This window comes from Betta splendens, chromosome 6, assembly GCF_900634795.4.
Source record: "Betta splendens chromosome 6, fBetSpl5.4, whole genome shotgun sequence".
NCBI lineage: Eukaryota > Metazoa > Chordata > Actinopteri > Anabantiformes > Osphronemidae > Betta > Betta splendens.
The window spans coordinates 810,893-832,247 of record NC_040886.2 but is presented as its reverse complement, the minus strand read 5'-3'; positions in this window follow the sequence as shown (position 1 = coordinate 832,247).

The following is a 21,355-nucleotide window of genomic DNA, read 5'->3' as shown; positions in this document are numbered from 1 at the left end:
AACTATATTTTTTCAATAAATGTTTTTCTCTTTCCATTATCAGTATCCCGGATCAATTTCCTCCCATTGGGAGATTTTCCTGGAGCCGGTTTCATCATGTATTTCGCAAAGGTACATTTGCACACTCCAGCCATTCTTTTCTCATTTCTGTCTCTTATGGCCTGTATTTAGGTAAATAATCAGAGTCTGATGCTAAAATTTAGTGAAACAGGCTGATTTTACCACAGTGCTGCGTCACCTCACTTTATAGTGTAGTGGCGTCGTGGAATGATGCTTAACATGGCGGACCCACATGCACATCTAGAGACACAGAAGTTACTATACAGTATGTTTTAATGGCGTGGGCAGATCCAGTAAACAGGCAAAGGTCATACACATGTAGACTGCTACAGGTAGTAGCAGGCGGATTCGACAGCAGGCAAGTACAGGCAGGGATCAGACAGGCGGTAATAAACCAGAAACAGGTGGATGGTCTTTAAGATAAGAAGGAGCTTTATCATTGAGTTCTTTGTAGGTGAGTAGGAGAATTTTAAATTCTATCCTACATTTTACAGGCAGCCAGTGCAGAGAAGCTAATGTAGGAGAAATGTGATCTCTCTTTCTAAGTCCTGTCAGAACTCTATCTGCAGCATTTTGAATAAGCTGTAGGCTTTTTAAGGACCTGTTCGGACATCCTACAGTTTGAGTAAGCAGTTACAGTAGTCCAGCCTAAAGATAACAAATGCATGGATCAGTTTCTCTGCATCGCTCTGAGACAGGATGCTTCTGATTTTAGCTATATTTCTAAGAGATTTGTTTAATGTATGATGTAAAAGAGAGATCCTGGTCAAAGATGACACCAAGGTTCCTCACAGTAGAATCTGAAGCTAATGCTATGCTATCCAGGGTGGCTATCTGACTCAGATTTCTAGGCCCAACAATAAGAATTTCAGTTTTATCTGAATTTAGTTGAAGGAAATTTTGGGACATCCAGGGTTTGATGTCTTTTAAACAACTTTGAATTTTGACCAGTTGATCTGTTTCATTTGGTTCCAAAGACATATATAGCTGAGTATCATCTGCATAACAATAAAAAATTAAGAGTGCTTCCTAATAATCTCACCTAGAGGAGACATGTATAAGCTAAACAGAATTGGAGCAAGCACAGAACCCTGTTTTACCCCATAGTTCATCATTGTGCATGTGGAGAATTTCTTATTAACATGAACAAACTGGACTCTGTTCAACAAATAGGATTTAAAACTTCCCAGTGCTGTTCCTTTAATCCCGATTCTATGTTTTAGTGTCTGTGATAGAATGTTATGATCAATTGTATCAAATGCAGTACTAAGATCTAACAGGACAAGGACAGAAAATAGACCACTGTCTGAAGCTAAGAGGATATCATTAGTGACTCTAACCAGAGCTGTTTCTGTGCTATGCTGTTTTCTAAATCCTGACTGAAAATCTTTGTACAGGTTATTCCCACTCAGGTGGCCAGATAATTGTTTAGCCACGATTTTTTCAAGAACCTTAGAAATAAAGGTTAAATTTGAAATGGGCCTATATTTGACTAGTTCTCCAGGGTCCAGGGTTGTTTTTTTCAGAAAAAGGTTTGACCACAGCCACCTTAAAAGCCTGTGGTACATAGCCTAAATGTAAAGTAGTTCATAAAGTCATTGCTGCTGAGATTTAAGGGGATAGTAGACTCAACACAGCTATGACTCTTAGTCAGCCTGGCCACAGTGCTGAAAAGAAACCTGGGGTTGTTTTTATTTTCCTCAATTAAATAGGAATAATGTGTTTTCCTAGCATATATTATTACTGTTCTTCCATGCAAGGCGGTTTACATTTATTTTGTTGGAACGCCACTGTCTTTCTAGTTGTCGGGTCCTGTGCTTTAGGCTGCGGATCTCTGAGTTATACCACGGAGCTAACCTCCTCTGATTCACTGTCTTCTTCTTCAGAGGAGCCACTGTGTCTAACATTGTACGTAGAGAAGCTGCAGCATCATCTACAAGACAGTCAACCTGTTCATAAGGATTAAGGTGACTGTTCTCCTCTGTGTTGCTACAAGACATTGAGGCAAAAGATGATGGATTCATCTGCTTGAATCTGGCAGCAGCGTTGTCAGATAAACACTATTAAATTATCAATTTCAACCCCACATGTCATGACAAAATCGAGGGTATGGTTAAAACAATGAGTGGGTTCATTTACATGCTGAGTAAAGGAAGTAAAGGAAGTAAGCACAATAAAACAGGAAATGACATAAATGATAACTGCAGAGTCGGGTGTAGTGAAATCAGTTCAGAGAGCACTGTTACATGCACATGACATCTAAGTCCCGAGAACGATGAGATAACTTGGACAATGTCATCAGCTAACATGAAAAGGCACACGCCTTAAAACAGGAGCTGGGCACAAAAGTCACGATGATATCAAGACCCAGAGGCTGCTAACAATGCATGGATGATGATTAACTGGCGGTGATTAACTCCTAACAGCTTACTGTAATCACTAATGTCTATAGATTTATTTTGGTCATAGACTTCACTTAATGTGCATGTAACTTAAATATAAAAGTCACAAGAAAAGAAAGCCAATGGAGAAAGATGAGGCATAATGAATAGAGTCTGGATTAAATTACTTATTAAGGTAATAGCTTTATGGCTTTGTATGTGTTTTAATAGCTTTCATCAGTATACGAATGATGGAGAACGAGAGACTCTGCAGCTCAGTTACTCAGTGATAGTAACTGTCAGTAACTGTCAGGGCTCTAGTAGATCCAGAGATGCATCAGCGGGTGCTGGTGTACCATTATATGTATATGTTGCTAGTCATAAACGGCCCCCAGCAGAGGTGCAGAACCTCTGGATTACAGTCTCCAAATGGTTATTTTCAAACAGCTTGATTATTGGGACTAGTGGATCTGTGTGCTCCATTATTATCTTTACTGCTTTGAGAACGCTAAACTAGGTCAACGAGACGAGGGGTGTCAGCTACAAACTTCAAGACTTTTATAAACTGATATACAGCTGTGCAGCTGTTGGTATACTGTAACTAATAGATTAGAAGGCCTTGAAGGGATCATGTGCTGATGTCAGATCTCCGAAGGTGACGGACCCACATGCACAGCATAGACAATCGGGAGTGATAGTAGAAGAGGGATTTGTTCGGTAAATACAGGGTTAGATTCAGGCACGGTCATTCACAGGTAAGCAATGGTTTACGGTACAGTGAACAAGGCAATCTCGGTTCCTTGGACAGGCAGGGTTCGTTAACTTGCAGTCTCCAGTAGCAGTACAGTTCAGGGTAAGGCGATCTCGTAGTCAGAAAAACAGGCAGAGTCGTTAGCAGATAAGGACGATAAACACAGCAAACAAGGCAGACAGGTAGTAGACAGGAATCGTTACCGGTTAGTCAAACAAGGTTCTGGATCATAAGCAAGGCAGGAACAAGGACGCGGGACTGAGGTGAAATGCACGCAAACAATCTGGCAACTGGTGAGTTTGTGAGGTGGAGACTAAATACTGATGCTGATTACTGATTATTGACAGGTGTGTGTAATGAGGACTGGTGGTGAAAGGGAAAACAGCTGTGATGTGATTATGGCAGGAAGTCCTTCAGAATAAAGCCGAAGCAGATCTAAACTGTGACAGCTGAGGCTCAGTGAGTCAGAAGCAACATCTACATGAATGTTAAAGTCAGTGTTACGTGTCCAGACAGAAATGGCTTAGAAAGGCTGAATTATAACTATGTTTAAACTAAATTATGCAAAAAAAATCATAATTTTCAATCAATTAAATCGTTTTTCAGTGGCAAAATGAATGTGCATTTCAGAGCCTTATAAAACAACGGTGCAGCTTGTATATCAGAGCATGAATTATTCTACAGTTCATCCTGAAGTTCAGAATCTTGGAATGTACCCTGTAAAACCCAAAAAATTAACAGAACTCAAAACTTCTGAGGAAACTGATTACCTCAAAATATTTAAATTATTAATAATAATTAATAATTACAGACAATAATAATAATTTAAAACAACAAACCATTCACACGGGAAATGTTGATCGATATAAAGTCAATATTTGGTTTATGTTGTAGTGGAAATCTTCTTATAAAGAAATCAACTTGAGATCATCAGTGTGATAAACCATCTCAAAGTTTACTCTTGTAGATCACAATTACAGTACATCTAAGACATGTAAATCTAAGTACATCGTACAGTACAACAAGTATCCACTGAAGGACTGAAGACACAAGACCTTTATTTATACCCTGTTACAAACCACCACATGAGCTGTTGACTATTCTTTGAAATACATGAGTGCAGTAAACCCCCCGTTACTTCTTTAACAATGTTCTTATGGTCACTACAGTGAAACCCACAGCATTTGGAAACCAAATTAATTAAAGACATTAATAGTTATGAATTCCATTAACTATTTGACAGTGTTTAAGTATTGCGCCCTCAATCTTTATAAGTTAGTAGAACTGTTCGGGTTTACTGTGTAGAAAACCAAAGCCACACGTTTTACAGATGTACATTATTAGAATAAACGGATGAGCTTTCTTATCAACTCAGTATGTCTAAAGTCTGAATTAGTCATGTGTCATTTGAGAACGATTCATTCAATATGAACCAATGAATGATTTGTACATTTTCATGAAGTACCTTCTTTTGCCTCATGGCAGCAGCTGCATAAGCTCAGTCAGAAGAAAGGAAAACAGAAATGAGTCGTTCACGACTCACTCAACTGAGCGTCCATCCTCGTCCTTTTGTCATGTGACAGCCAGGCTCTTCAGACTCTGTAGCGAGCAGCAAGCGCTTCCTTTTGTTTGTAATAATAATAATAATAATAATAATAATAATAAATAATAATAATAATAATAATAATAATAATAATAATAATAATAATAATAATAATAATAATAATAATAATAATGCCACGTTTTCGAGACAATAAATGCACCAGGTTGTCAAGCGCGGCAACTGTCTTGACAGATCGGACCCACATGCATGGCACAGAGTCCAAGTGGTTCCAATAAAATAATGTTTTTTGTGCAGGGTACAGAACCACAGACTGGAGATCACTGGCACAATCTTCAGACAAGGGACAGGCTGATAACGGCAGTCAGACAAGCACGGGTCAGTAACAGAGAGACAGGAATACGGTACCGGAGGGTCAGGCAGTTCGGCGTCAGTGGACAGGCGATGGTCAGCAACATGCAGGCTCGGTGACAGGACAGACAAGGACTAGGCGATGTCGGCGTCAGTTAAACAAGCAGTAGTCATCAACGAACAGGTTTGGCAACGGTACAGACAAGGACAAGGCAAAGACTAGGCCGGGCTCGGAAACAGAACTGGTATCAGGCAGGGAATCAAAACGAATACTGGAATGCGGAAAAAATCACAACAATCTGGCAGAGGATACAGGTGAGTACTGGTGGTTAAATACTGGCATGATTGCTAATGACAGACAGGTGGAGTGATATGGACTGGAAGTGAAAAGCTGGAAGCAACATGAACTAGGTAAAAACGAAAATACCAAAATAAAACCGGAAATAAACCCAAAACCTGACACAGGTTAACATTTTAGGTAACTTTCTCACTAATTAACAAACAAAGTTTTACTTTCACTTGTTTTCTACTAACCGTCACGTGAAAGGTAGCTCAGGCTGCGCAGTTTAGTTCATCATTCTCGTTCATCGTTCACAGCTCAGGCTTTGTAGCGAGCAGCAAGCGCTCCAGTTTGTTCATGATTCATTTATACAGATTCTTTCAGATTGTTTGTTTGTTTGTTCATTTGTCATGTGACCGCTACCAAGCAACTGTCGCACTGTTTAACAGCAGTAGCAGTATAGCAGTATACAGTATAAGTCGTTTTTGTGACGTGTACAGTATTTGCTAGGTTTTCACATGGTTTGAATTGCTTGTGGCATTTTGTGATTTCTTCGCTAAAGCAAACTATGTTGTCTTCAGTATATAGTGTTTGAGAACCGCAATCATTATTACAACGCCCACAGCGCCACCTGCTATAAATGAACGAATGATTCGAAATCATTCGTTCACTTCACTGTTCCAGATGTGCGAGACTGTTAAAGATCCGGTGTCAGTTAAAAGGATCAAACTTCCCATCGCTACTCTGAACATCCTTCATGTTTTCTTCCATTATGTCGTCTGTGTTTTTCTGTGAATTTATTTACATCATTCATCAGTTACTTTTTATTGCAAAACATAAAATCATGTTTAGAAATTTGTAAATTGTGATTAGAAGAGAATGAATAACGAGGATTGCAGATCTACAAACTTAATCATATGTGTCATTCATTAAATAAACTTTTTTAGGGGTTTCAAGGGTTTGCGTTCATGAGTATTTTCGATAGCAGAACTGTAGCCACTATAGTAATTCACCCTCATTTTTCTTTTCTACTTAGTTATCGCTCAAACTTGATGCCATCGGCTGTTTTTGCAATTAAGACACAAATTTTCATATTTGTTATAGATTTTTCCCTTGTTATTGCCTTCCTAATTTCTTCCCATTAGTGTATTTAGTTTCGTGCTGATTTTCAAACATATTAGTTGGCAGTTTTCTTTTAAATTTAAATGGATTTCTTCTTTTTTATGCCTTAAGTGCAGAGAGAGGCATAAAACAGTCCTGGACAATTTGATAGTCTGTGGTCGTTTTATGTTTGAAGGCATCGATCTGAGGCATTTTATTCCCTGTTATTGGTTGGAACAGGACATGTTATTATGGTACGTTGATGGCTCCAGTCCTCCCTGACACCACCTAACATGGCTTGTTATAATGTGCACTCACTTCCAAACCAACTTTATAACGTATCTCTTCCCCTGCAGCCGTTAATGGAAGCAAACCGCAGATCCACCACTGCTTTAAAGCCCACTGTTAAGTTCCAACTGTTCACTAATGCTGCTCCCCAATTTACTAATGCTCCTTCACCACAAAAGCCCACGAGTCAGCACCACCCCCGACACACACACACACACACACACACACACACACATAGGCCTCTATACGAGCCATTACGTGGCATTAGAGCCTCTTTGTGGCAAGTTATTCTGACTTCATAATACCACAGTCACATCGTGCAGTCACGCTGTAAGACTCTAAGTCTCACCGCACATTTCACATCCCAAACCACCACTAATGCACTGATCATCAATGTTACAATGTCCCTTAGTCCATCACCAGCAACTGTTTGCCCCTCAGCTGCCTTCTGCTACAGCGTGCCGCTACCTGACTTTAGGACAGTGGTTCTTAACCTTATTGGAAGTACTGAACCCCACCAGTTTTATATGCACATTCACTAAACCCCTTCTTTATTGAAATATGAAATATATTTTTAAAAATATTTTTTAAATATTTTTTTAATTTAAGACATATTTAAGATATAATTCAATTCAAGTTTACTGGTTCACAAAAAGAAATGTGTATTAATAGCACTGTGTTAAAAGAACAAAACCAATACATGAATGAACTCACGAATTACATACTGATTTTTTTCAAAAAAGACATGACCTTTTGTAATACTACCACACTGAAATAGTGTTCATTGTTTACCTTAATGACTTTTTTCTTTTTCTTTTGCCGTTTTTTTAATACTGTAATGTCCGACACCACTTGAACACCGCAGCAGTGGCAAAAGGATTCGGTCTCATTCAACTGTTAGAGGTCCCTGAAACGCAGCGTCCAACTCAGACAGGCCAATAAAGCTGCTTGGTTTACTCACCAGTCCATATTGGCTCTATGATATCGTAGATCGTACAGACCCCAAACTATCATATAAATATGATAATTGCCGTATGTCTGGCAACACTGGTGCCAAATTCCCTTCAGCACAGATTGACCAAGCAATGTAGCTGGATCATCTGCAGCCACTGATTGCCAAGCGGGGTGTGTCATCACAAATCATATGAGTCTAGGCATGTCTTGTGTCTTGACCTCCGCCGAACCCTTGAGACTGACTCACTGAAGCCATAGGGATGGAACCCAGGTTAAGAAACACTGCTCTAGGAGATGGCACCAAAATAGTTCTTAGCAAGAGGAACAGCATGAAAATGACATTGAGGACTGTATTATCACTGACAAATCAGGATTTTGAGGAAAAGGGAGTTCTTGATATTTAGTCCAGCAAACCAGGACTAACTGCTGGCAGCTGCAGGCCAGATGTGAGTGTACAGTCCACAGACATGCGAGGTCAATGCAATGACGATGCAGCTGCTTTTTGGCTAACATGGCAACCAGAAGAACGTGGAGAACCTGGAGGGAACCTACACACAACCTGGAGGGAACCTACACACAAACTCAACAAGAACATCCCAACTGCACACAGACAGAAGATTCACTGTCTGCTCTGTGCTGGCATCCAGCATGTTTTTGTAAAAACATTGTTCAGCAACTACATGTGGTGTGATTTTAAATGCTTGGCCTTCAACACGGTATTGACTGAGAAAACACATGGGTTGTCGTGATCAGAAACTGTAACTAAACATTGAGCACGAACCTTAATAATAGTCAGAGTGAATTATTGCAGTGCCACTTGGGGGAGGACCATGCTTTTGTTTTTCAGGGCATCTGGTGTCTCTGTCTGGACAAACAGGCAGCTGGGACCATCTGCTCCTACTGACCTGCACAACCTCAGTCTGTTGAAGGTGCAATAGAGAAGAAGGCTGTGACTTACATACACATTTGTTGATCAATAGTAGTGATGTAGTGTCTAAAGTGTAGTGTATAAAACTGTCTCCCCCTTAATCAATGGTCTAAAAAATATGACACCCCAAAAATCATCTCCATTAATCAGTGTTTGGTTTAAAAGGCATTGCCTCTAATAAACCCACTTCATTGATTCTACCTTCAACTAAAATTAACACAGAGATCATAGTACAATATGCTTTCACTGACTTGTTTTTGTGCACTTTTACATTTAAGATGTATTCGTTGTGGAAATCAGATGTTTCCACATTTTCTGGTCTCGCCTTGTTCTGAGCCGAGCTGCAGCTCACATTTAGTAGAGACACTGACCTCTAGCATCTGGCCAGGCTGCTGCTGAGGGTCATGCTCACTAACGGTATCAGCACTGAGCTTCTCTCACAGGGGATCTTCAACCCTTGACCTACATCATCTGCCAAAAAGCTCTAGGTTTCAGCTATTGGGTTTCAGTGATAAAATCTACAGCAGACAACAGTCTGGACCCCTTTGCATGGGGATGGATATGGTCGCATGTGTGCAGAGCTGAGTGGGCATGGCCAGGTGACTGTTGCACTGTTGAGTATTTTTGGGTTATTGTCACATAAATGAAGGAGAAGAATGATATGATATGGCATGAGTGCAGATTAGCCAGCAGTATTTCAGTCAGTCACCAGCAGCTTCTGCCTTTCTGTGTTTCAGTAGGTCACCAGTTGTTGGAGTCCACTAAGTGACGTTGAAGATGGCTGCAAAACACAATACACAACACTGAACTTGCTTCCGCCACGGCTCAGATTAAAGGCCTGTGTGTAAACCTGCAATAGCTTCCCTGAGAGTTGGGTGAGAAACGGTTGCTTACAAATGTGCTGTAAAATCAGAGGACTCACCGTTGTGTAGTGGATCGGTTCTCACCTCCAGATCGAATGATGATTTTTCACCAGATGTGGTCCATCTATTTTCTACCGCTTAGTGGAGCGTAACCCAGTTACCTATGTGCGAGAGGTTGCCAATCCATCCCAGGACAACACACATAGACAGGCAACCGTTAACACAAACTCTAGACCAAAGTTTTTTGGCCGTGGGAGATCCTGGAGAGAACCCACGTGAACACAGGGAGAACATGCAAACTCCACACAGAAAGGCACCCGGTCCGCCCGGGAATCAAACAAATCAAAAAGCATTATGTCGTGAGGCGACAGTGCTACCCACTGTCCCACCGTGCCACCCACCAGATGTGGTCTTTGAACTTCATTATTGATTAGGTTAAGGTCAGACACACACATTGAATTATGCAGGTTCAAATGATGAAATGAAAATGATGAACCTTTTAAGCTTTTATGAAACATTTATGTGAACATTCAGGCACAACAGAGCAGGTGCAGCAAATCGTCTCTCTACTGGCTCCCTGTTCATTTTAGCATTGATTTTAAGATCGTATTGCTTACTTTAAAAATGTCTGCAGCATATTGTATCTATCAGAGCTCCCAGAAACCATACTTCTATAAACTTCTGTCTGTCCCAGCTCACCATTTAGAAAAGGGGGTCAGCCTTTGTCTGGTTTTGTGCATGTGTACAGTTTTTATTGTACAGCACTGGTACCCTATTTCAAATAAAGGTATTATTGCTATAAAAATGAGACAGAGTGCTCAGAAGTCACCTGATGATGATGATGAAGGACCCGGCAGAGATGGATGTGACTATGCAGCTACAGCTGCTCAGTGGCTGCCAGCAAGCAGTGGAGCAGATGTTCCACTTCATCTTCATCTTCATCTTCATCAGCTGCAGCTGCAGCCTATTGTTCATTAGTCTCTCTATTTAACCTCCAGTACTCATCTGATTCATTTGCCAGATTGTTGCATGTTGTCACCACTTTTCAGTGTTCAATTTTGTTTGCCAGCCAGTGCATGACCCGGTACTTGTTCCTGTATCCAGACCCTGTTTTGCCTAGTCCTTGTCGGTACCTCTGCCTGTCTTAGAGTCATTGTTTTGACCGTTGCCTACCTGACCACGCTTCTGCTTGCTGTTTGGAAACTGACGCTATTAAAGAACCAGTTTTACCCAGTTCCTGTCTGTCGAGCTGTGCATTTGGGTCCTACATCTCGTCGTTCCTGCTTGGCCCCTGACAGAGCCCAGATACATTTTTCTATGTGCAAGGTTCTGAACATTTGCTCCCCACATAGTTTTGACAATGAAACCTTCTGTGCGTACATACTAACATGGTACATGAAGATCACCACTGGTAGCTGCGCACTGAACTTCAAATAAAGGATCAAGGAACAAGTAATCTGCATTCATTGCATGGCTATTTGGTTTATTTGACTGTCGTAGTTGTTAGGTCCCATTAAAGAACCAGAGGCTGTGGAGGAGCTGGAGAAGTGGCTGCAGAGACATTCAGTACAGCAGAGAAACACACTCCACAGCTATGTGGCAACACTGAAAGTTCACCAGGTCATAGGGCTCATGCTGTATAGTCTCACATGTCTTTTCTAAACCCCAAAAATCATCCATCAACTTTACTATGTTAGAAACAGTGGTACCATCATATCACATAACATAGCTTCAGCACTGGTGAATCTTTAACGAATCAGTGTTAAATACTGTATGGTGCTAATCATTTTGAAAAAAAAAACTACCAAATAAAATGAGAATTTGTTTTGAGATTTTTTTTGATATTTATTGATCTTGTGTACAACAGCTCGATTTTCGTGAAAACAGCCCAGTCCATTACTCTCTAACACACGTGTTGCGGTTCACTTAAGTATTCAGACAACTCTAAAATCAATATTATAGCCCAAGACTTTTCACAAGAAAGCCCTGTGTTTAGGACTAATAGCTATCATTTTGAATAACAGCCCACATGTTTGTTCAAACTTCCCTTTTATACCAGTATACATAGAACAATGTGACAGAAATACACTAAGACACAAAATGATAATACCTGAATAACTCATGTATAGACAGAAGGAGCTATGAATGCTGTTTGTCTTTCCTCTCAGCAGTTGGACTGGCTCATTTATGTGATGCTGCTGCCACAGAGTGGTGATAGGCTATAATATAATGGAATCCAATGGAATCCGTCAAAGTCATGTGATGCTTATTGTGACACTAATGATGGTTATAATAATAAGCCTTAAATATTGATAACTATTAACTATCAATAATAAAAATGGTGATGTTGATGTGGTGGAAATTTCCCATAAAGAGGCAGATGAAAGAGTTTTCTTTTGTGCGATTTATTATAAAAATAAAGGAAAATGAAAATAATGGGGAAAGCAAATCAAAAACATGGATGTTGATCGTGCACATCAACAAACCAAAAAACAGCTGGGGAGATCAGTGCACACACCACGAAGGTGTGATGCAAAGAGCCCACGATCCTCAAGTTGCTTCTGCCTTTTAACCTCTCTGTTCGACTACGTTGGAACGTCAGTGTGGCCCAATCAGACTAATGCACCGTCTCATCCCTGTCACTGTGTGTGTGTGTGTGTGGAGATGTTGACATTCTCACACCTGCATCACTGGCGTCTGACTATCAGAGAGGACGGAGCACTAAGTCTCAACAGACAGAGACACAACTCCCCGGCCTTGTGTTTGGGAGCTAGAGTTGAGAGTCTATCAGACAGAGACAACCATTGAACAATGTAGGTGAAATGTTAACTACCTAAAACAGAAGTAAGACAAAACAGGAGATATTAATTGCAGAACATAAGTCATAAATCATATAACAGCATAGAATAAGGAAGAGACATTTTTTCCTATAACAGTTGATAAGAGGATGATTCTGACTGTAGAGTCATGCATTAAAGCTGAATGAAAGATCTAATCTACTGCTCTAACATTTCGTATTTGTCATAGTGTGAGTACACACTATGTGCATGAAGATTCCACTTTTACCAACAGATGTCACCAGAGGAGAAATAATGAAAGCAGGTGGTGCATCCGTTGTTTAGACCAGACATCCACCAGGAGGATCCTAAACAAACCTGATTTTGTGTCACTCCTGCCTTAACTTTGATCCTGCTTCACCGTAAGTCTGACCTAAGCCTGCCTCCTGACCACCGACGGTCTGATTCTTGCCTGCGCCGCTACTGCCTCAATTGTGTATTGACCCTTGCCTGCCTGACTAAGAGTTTGATTAAACCTTCTTCATCACCGAGGTTTGTCTCCGCTGTGCATGTGGGTCCGCTACCTAGAGCGCCATGACAGCAACAAGGAATGCGGCAACATCCAAATGCCTCCAACTAGTAAGGCAACTCCCAAGAAGCCAGCTCAATGGCAAGAACAAATCCCAGGCAATAAACAGCTACGCCCTGCCAGTGATCAGATACCCTGCAGGAATAATAAGGTGGCCAAAGGAAGAGATACAGACCACAAATGTTAAGACACGAAAGCTCCTCACCATGCATGGAGGGTTCCACCCCAAATCCAGCACCCTGAGACTGTACGCTAGCCGCAAGGAAGGAGGCCGAGGACTAGTGAGCGTGAGAGCCACTATCCAGGATGAAACATCCAAGATCCATAAGTACATCAAGGAGAAGGCCCCGACAGATGACGTGCTGAGTGAATGTCTCAGGCAGTGGAGAACAGAGGATGAGATGCTGGAAGAGGGACCATCATGGGAGGACAAGCCCTTGCACGGGATGTACCACCGAAACATAACTGAAGTGGCTGATCTCAACAAATCCTACCAATGGCTTGAAAGGGCTGGGCTGAAGGACAGCACAGAGGCACTCATCCTGGCTGCACAGGAGCAGGCCCTGAGCACCAGAGCCATAGAGGCCCAGATCTACCACACCAGACAAGACCCAAGGTGTAGACTGTGCAAAGAGGCCCCTGAGACGGTCCAGCACATAACTGCAGGGTGTAAGATGCTGGCAGGCAAAGCATACATGGAACGCCATAACCAAGTGGCTGGCATAGTATACAGGAACATCTGCGCAGAGTATGGACTGGAAACCCCAAGGTCAAAGTGGGAAACACCTCCCAAGGTGGTAGAGAATGAGCGAGCCAAGATCCTGTGGGACTTCCAGATCCAGACTGACAGAATGGTAATGGCGAACCAACCAGACATTGTGGTGGTGGATAAAGAGCAGAGGAAAGCCGTAGTGGTGGATGTGGCAATACCAAGCGATGGCAACATCAGGAAAAAGGAACATGAGAAACTAGAGAAATACCAAGGGCTCAGAGAAGAACTGGAGAAGGCTTGGAAGGTGAAGGCCACAGTGGTGCCTGTGGTGATCGGAGCACTAGGGGCTGTGACCCCCAAACTGGAGGAGTGGCTACAACAGATCCCTGGAAAAACATCCGAAATCTCAGTCCAGAAAAGTGCAGTCCTAGGAACAGCAAGGATACTGCGCAGAACCCTCAAGCTCCCTGGCCTCTGGTAGAGCACCCGAGCTTGGAAAGTGGAAGAGACCACCCGCGGAGGGTTAGAAGGGAGTTTTTTTTTATATAGTACACAGAGTAGCAGGATGAAAGCAACGGTACAGACAGGGATCAGGCAATAGCAGTCGGTGACCAGGCAAGGTTCAAACCACAAGGCAGAGTCAAAAACAGTACCGCTAGGGAGCAAGTAAGACGTGGTCAGAAACAAGATCCAGGGTCGGTTAGAGATGTCCAACTCGAGACCTCCCACTTGACTCAGCATCGATCTTTTGAAGCGTCGTCAAGCAGAATCTCAAGCGCGTGACCAATGAGAGCGAGAGGTGTCCATACGTCACGTGACTGCCGAGCGGCTTATCTACAGTTTGAATGGACTGGTTGTTTCAATATGTCAGAGCTTTATAAACGTCGCAAGCGGACCGGAGATCTATAATATGATAGATGATCTATAAGATTGACAGGTTTCACATTACAGATGTCTGTAATGCATTTATGACAAGTTCAAAATGTAATTAGAGACTAAAACTACATTTTGACAAGTCACAATTCCAATATATCTTTATTAGTCAGACATCAGTGCCGTGCAAACGGCTCTTCTCCAAAGCTGGAGAGGTGGTGAGAATGTGATTAAAGTCGTGTTCTGTAGAAAAATAAAATGAAATAAAAGTATTTGATTTACCTAATGACAAACATATGCACAGAAAAACACAATTATACACCTTCGATTAAATAACTTTTATTTGAGAATAAAACATGGACTGTGAACAACCACGTACTGTATCAGCGAGGGTTTGATGGTCAGTCTGCTCTGATGCAGTTCTCACGCACAACCAGCAGATGTCGTTGTTCTGCCTGTATAAAATGGTGTCGAGTACTGGGTTGATTTCAGCCCAACTGCGTCATAGTTGCTCAGTGATTCATGAGGCTTTGATTTCGCCATATCTATGGGTCGGTACACAGAAGACTTGGGTTAATGCTGTAGAGTAGACACACGGCCTGCATGGAATGCAGTTGTGTTTTGATTGCATGGAATGCAGTTGGATCACATGATAGCTAGTGTGTGTGTGTGTGTGTGTGTGTGTGTGTGTGTGTGTGTGTGTGTGTGTGTGTGTGTGTGTGTGTGTGTGTGTGTGTGTGTGTGTGTGTGTGTGTGTTTTCTGCTCCTTAAACACTGCATACTGTATTTCCTATTTAAAATCCCTTCTAATGGATTTACTGGAGATTTGTTCTGTGCATGGTGTTGGTTTGAAAACACATTTCTAACATATAACATTCTAATGAACATAGACTTCAGACACCTACAATGATTGCACTGTAAGAGGGGATGACTAAATTTTAAGTTTGGCTATGATATGTGTTAACCACTAAACATTAAACGCAAACCATGGTTTGACAAGCTATCACAAGATTGAAACAACAACTGACCAATGGACTAATGTGAGGTAATGGCCATTCCATTACCTCACATTAGTCCACATTATCAAACAAGGCAGGGAAACCTAAACAAACAAACAAAAAGACAAACAAGTTGCCTGTGATTTACCAGGAGCCCGTTTCAAGAAGGAGGTTTTGTTGAAACTCTGAGTTTGTTAACCCCGGAATGAGGAAAACTCAGAGTTTTCGGTTTCAGAACGCAAGGTTACTTAAACCCGTAAAGCGGGGTAAGTTTAAACCCGTTTCAAGAAGCGAGGTAATAGAAACTCAGAGTGAGTTACTATGGCAACTTACTCTGTGAACCTAACCTGGTCGGGAGCAGGTTTTGTTCAGGAAACCCAGAGTTTCCTGCGGTCTCTGCCCCTTTAAATACCTCGTTTGATATTTCAGTACATTCATAGATTGCACCTGTTTCCTTCGCGCAGAGACCAAAATGACTGACTACTCTTTGTAATGGTCTAAGACTATGTCACCATACTGTAACTATATATATGTACCATTGTTTACACCATCAAGATCATATGTGATGCTGCACATATTATCACAAACCTGGAGGCCAAGTGGCCCAGCTCTGGTCATGACTCATGAATATATTGTGAGTCAACCCTGAGTAACAGGCTGCACTGTGGTAAATACATGAATGTCCTATACACTTATTTCAATGCATGCACTACACACTCACAGGAACACTTCTATGCAGAACTAATGTCAACTTTCTTCTAGGAGAGATTGACAGCTTTCTGTTGGAGATAGGGGTTAATGCCAGCCCACACTACTGACCCCTCACCCAGAACCTGAAGCAGGCCCCCAGCAGCGCTTTAATGTGGCCCTGCAGAACAAGAGCCCGGGTGAAAATGACCATAGGCCTGTTGAAAGCACGTCTTCAGTGCCTACGTCACCTCAAGGAAACACCTGAGAGGCCTGTGACATTATTGGGACATGTGTTGTTCTCCACAATATTGCAATTATTAGAGGGGGGCAACACCCTGCCCTATAAATACAAGACCCTGAGGAGACTCCTTCCATCACGGTAATCTGCAGAGTGGATGGACAGTAGTCAGAGATGTGATCTGCCGTAATGTCTTAATCAACCATAACCACCACCAACAATAGAAACTGAATAGATGCAAATCCTAATTTATTTGTTTTTCTTAATTTCCTACAAATACAAAGGCAATTGTTAGAATTCACCTTTAACTATACACTCCCCTCCAGCTTTTGTTTGAGAATTTCAATTTCTAGATCTGTCTTTTCAATCTGTCGGTACAAGTATAACATTTCCTTGAGATTTAGTTTATACAACTCAATAACCGGTAACTTAAAATACAGAAGATTTAGAGTTACATGACATCTTGACATGACATGTTCCTCATTACTATTACAGAATTGAACTCTGGCATTTACTGAACATCACTGAACTGTGTGCATCTGTGCAGCAGAATGTGAAGGACCCTCCTCCTGCTGTTCTTCCACACTCTGGAGATCAAGTTGCATCATTTAGGCTACACAACACAAACACCAGAATTCATGTGATGTGTATAAACTGTATTAATATTACACTTTATAGTACACTTAATACTACACGGCATAATTTAAGCTTTATTTAGTAGTTTACTTACAACAGCCTGGGCTTCTGTTGTGACAGGAGGATTCATATATTACCATCAGAATCTGTTAAGACCAACAAAGAACCCAACCCAGACTCTAAGAAATGGATATATCAAAAGTAGCCTATGTAAAAAATCAAATATATAGGTTACTTACATTACCACTTACATTTTACGCATGCACTTGTATCCTGGGGAGTGACTGGTTCTGATGAACTCCCTCCGGGAATTCCTTCAGCCCCTGCCTTGCAGTGTTCAGGCTGAGGGCCTTCTCCTCTGCATGCGTCAGTGGTGGTGGTGCAGGTCCTCCACCAGTTGTTCTAGTCTCTGCCTACTTTCTGTTGGCTGAGTAGAAGTCAAAAGATTTGATGCCTTATACCTGTTTTCATATTTCATTTTTAGTCACATTCTTTTTATGTCTGCAGGATTGCACCTACAAAAAAAATAAATTAAATTCTTATAATATTACAAGTTTTGTGTAACTCTTAAAAACCTAATTAGATTAATGTAATAATTGCTCTCCATAATTACAAATTACAAATCCCACATCAACCACAACAGGAATTTTAAAAATGCATAGACATAACACTGCACTTTTAATTCACACAAACATTTGTATTTTATTCAATTACTGAAGTAACTCCTTAGATGAGTGAACAATTACTTTGCAAGTCCTTACTTTACAAGTGAAAAATAACAACAATACTAACATTATTTAGTAATTAGTTACGCTGTACACTGTATGATTAAAATGTAAACTTACGCATTGACTCGAGCAACTATTTTCTTCCAAGCTAATTCTCTTTCGCCGCTGCAGCCGTGTTGCTTTTTCTACGGATTATAGACTCATAGTCGTTATATGCTTGATGTATCATATCCATTTCCGGACCCCTTTTGTTGTCCTGTTGCCATGGTGACCCGTAATATCTTCACTCCATTGATCAGGGCTTTGTATCGTCGCGGTGCACGTGCTTAACGCTGAGTCAATCAACTCAGAGTTGCTTAAACCAACTCTTATCAGCTGTTCTGAAACCGAAAACTCCAGGTTTGCAAACTCAGTGTAAATCAACTCAGAGTTTAGTTTAAACTCAGAGTTTGTTAAACCTCCTTCTTGAAACGGGCCCCAGTTCTCATATAACTGACACTGGTGCAAATGATTGTTACCGATTAATGTACTATAGGGAAACAACCAAAAACAGGAAGTGAAAGGGCCACACCAGGAAAAAACAAACAAAAAAATATTGTGTCACAAAGTGTAAATAAAAATATTCTGACACAGAATACCCTGAGGCCACTTTCACACTGGCCATTTCTCAGGTCTATGCGGTCAGAGAGAAAGAGACTAACAATCAAACTAGTGCAACGTCAGCAGAAAGCTGACTGAGCCACTGTTATAAAGACCGGGCTTAAGCCAAAGGCAAAATACTGGACCGTTACTGCCAGGGGCTTCGTGCAAATATACTGCACAGGAAGGTTCTCATATTCCTGTGGGAGGTTAAGCTCAGCCTTAGAGATTTTAATTAGGATCAGATTGTTCAATTTTTTTTCAAGAGAACCTAGAACAAAAAGCTAAGGTAGACTACATACACAGTCCATAAGGTTGTCACACACAAGGCATCATTCACATCCTACTGCTTGTGAGATCCACCCTGCATTGTTACATGGAGGCCAAGTGGTAACAAAGGCCACCAAAAAGTACACAAACTAGATCTTCACCGTCACCAGGTGCAGGTGTCACACCCTGGCACACAGGCTGAGCCTTCCACACATGTGGTATGTAAAAAGTGCCCTGAAGACGTCCTACAAATAAAGACTAGCCTTGCTCAGGTATGACAAACATCTTTGAAATGAGAGTTGTGCAAATCTGTTGGTTCCCATTTGTCAACAATAAGTATAGGATTAGTAGGATGAAGACAAGTGGGGAAACTAAGAAATGTAAAAGATAACAGTGTCGTACACAAAGAGATGAGTAGATTAAAACCAGAGAGGCTCGCTCTCCAACTGGTTTCTTCTTGACATTCCAGCTTGAATACTCACTCCTCCTTATCTCTGCCTCTCCTGCTCAGACATCCACTTGAGGTGTGAGTCAGCCTGAGACAGAGACTTCCCTGAGTGTGGTAGTGAGTTAGTGGAGCCACAAATATCTTTCTGTCACCATGCATGCAATCAAAATTAGTTTAATTTAATTTTCAATAGTGAAAATGTACGCTATTGAATTAGTGTGATGCCTTCCAGGTAAGGAGTTAAAGTGTTAAAATATTGATTCTGTAAACCTGTCAGAGTGGGAGGTTCGCATTTGGATCTTGGAAAGTAGTTCGAGTGAGCGCTCCTACCGTTCTCATCAAATTGCGCATCTTAGGCAGAAGCTAACTTCAGCAGTAAGAAGGAGAAGCGTTCGTAGCTCATGTTCTAAAACTTGTTCCTTGAATAATTATGTCTTTGTAAGTTTAAATGAACTTTTCACGTGTACAACCTTTGTAACTTAGTATATGTGTAGCGTTACCTTACGTCATTAATCCTTTTCTGTTTATTTCAGTTACAATGTAATATAATGCAAGAAAAAAACAACTTCTGTGGACTCTTTATTTTAAAATTTTATTTATTAAAATTTTTTTTGAAGTTATTGTCAGCCCTTCTCTCTGCTTTTTAACTCTTTCTTTTCATTGCTGATGGCTTATGCTTCGTTGACTGCAAGGACATTGCTGCTTTAACCTTCGCTTTTAGTGGACGGGGAAACAACTTATGCCCCTACAGAGCAGGGAAATACTGCTCTCACAGAGCTTAGACACAACGATCACTAATGAGCGGGGAGTATTGGCACTATGGCCACGTGCACCTGCACACAGCTACGACTCTGTCGCGCTCCTAAAAATACTTGGTTTATTGTTAAACTTAAACAATTCTATGGCTGCATCCGCTGACAAGGGAAAGAAAGAGAAGAGGAAAAGACCCCAATTGTGCAACCCAAACGCAAAAACTGAAATTAAGAAATAATTTATCAAATACAACAAACATAAACCTCATAAACCTGCCACAGCCACAGCAGGATAAATAACAAATACAGGCAGGCATTTGTACTTGTGCATTTATTGCGTCCAAAGAGTGGTAATATTATTATTATTATTATTATTATTATTATTATTATTATTATTATTATTATTATTATTATTATTATTATTATTATTATTATTATTATTATTATTGCTGCTCGCTAAAGAGCCTGCGCGGCCGTGAATGAATTATTTCTGTTTCCTGTCCTGCTGACTGAGCTTCTGCAGCTGCTGCCATGTGGCGAGAGAAGGTACTGCATGGAACTCCGGATTCCTCCCGAATCATATAAAAGATCAGTTCACATTAAATGAATCATTCACAAACGACACATTACTAATACGCATGTATAACGGGCCAACATGACATCCTAAACATTACACACAAGACTGAGATGAGGGACACACTCCTATCTGTACCTACAGGAGCAAACACAAACACCGTACCTTAACATACAGGACTCTGGTAACTAAAGTAATAACCAAAAACACTCTGTATCAACAGGCAGAACTAACAAACTGCACTGAACAAAACTCCACTTCTACAGAAACTCCTCTGTTAACGCTGAATGTAACGGTCATGCTAACGACTTAACACACCAGCAAAAGTAAACCAAAGTACACAAAGCACAAACAGGAAATGACCTCAGGAAACAATAACACTGGAGCATCCGCGAAGGGCCAAATGCCACACATACACATGTATCTGCGTCTCTGATCAACAGCCAGGCATTTACTGTACATGAGATATAATTTCCATTTCATACCTTATAATCCTATTAAATGACTAGTGTATATTTGCCTCCAATGAATGGTCCATCCCCGATGCTCACTCCTCTGACGCCGCCATGAACACATGCCTGTCTGTCTACCTGTCCACACACTCAGTAACTTATCCACCTAAACGACCAAAAGACCAAAGCACAACACAAGCGACATAGTGTAAACGGTGCAGTGGAAGGGCTCAGAGCTGGATGCAGTACTTTCACTCCTCCCCTTTATTTGTTCACCAAAGTAAAACCTGGAAGATAAAATGTCATAATAGGTTGGAGACTTTGGGCTATTTTCAATGTCATTACATTACAGCAAAACATAAGTGACTCAAACTGAATGATTACACAACACACAAACTGCAGTTCAGCATCAAGCTTTGGCTGGATGTTTGAGTGCGCACTGGCAATCCAAGTCCTCCCTC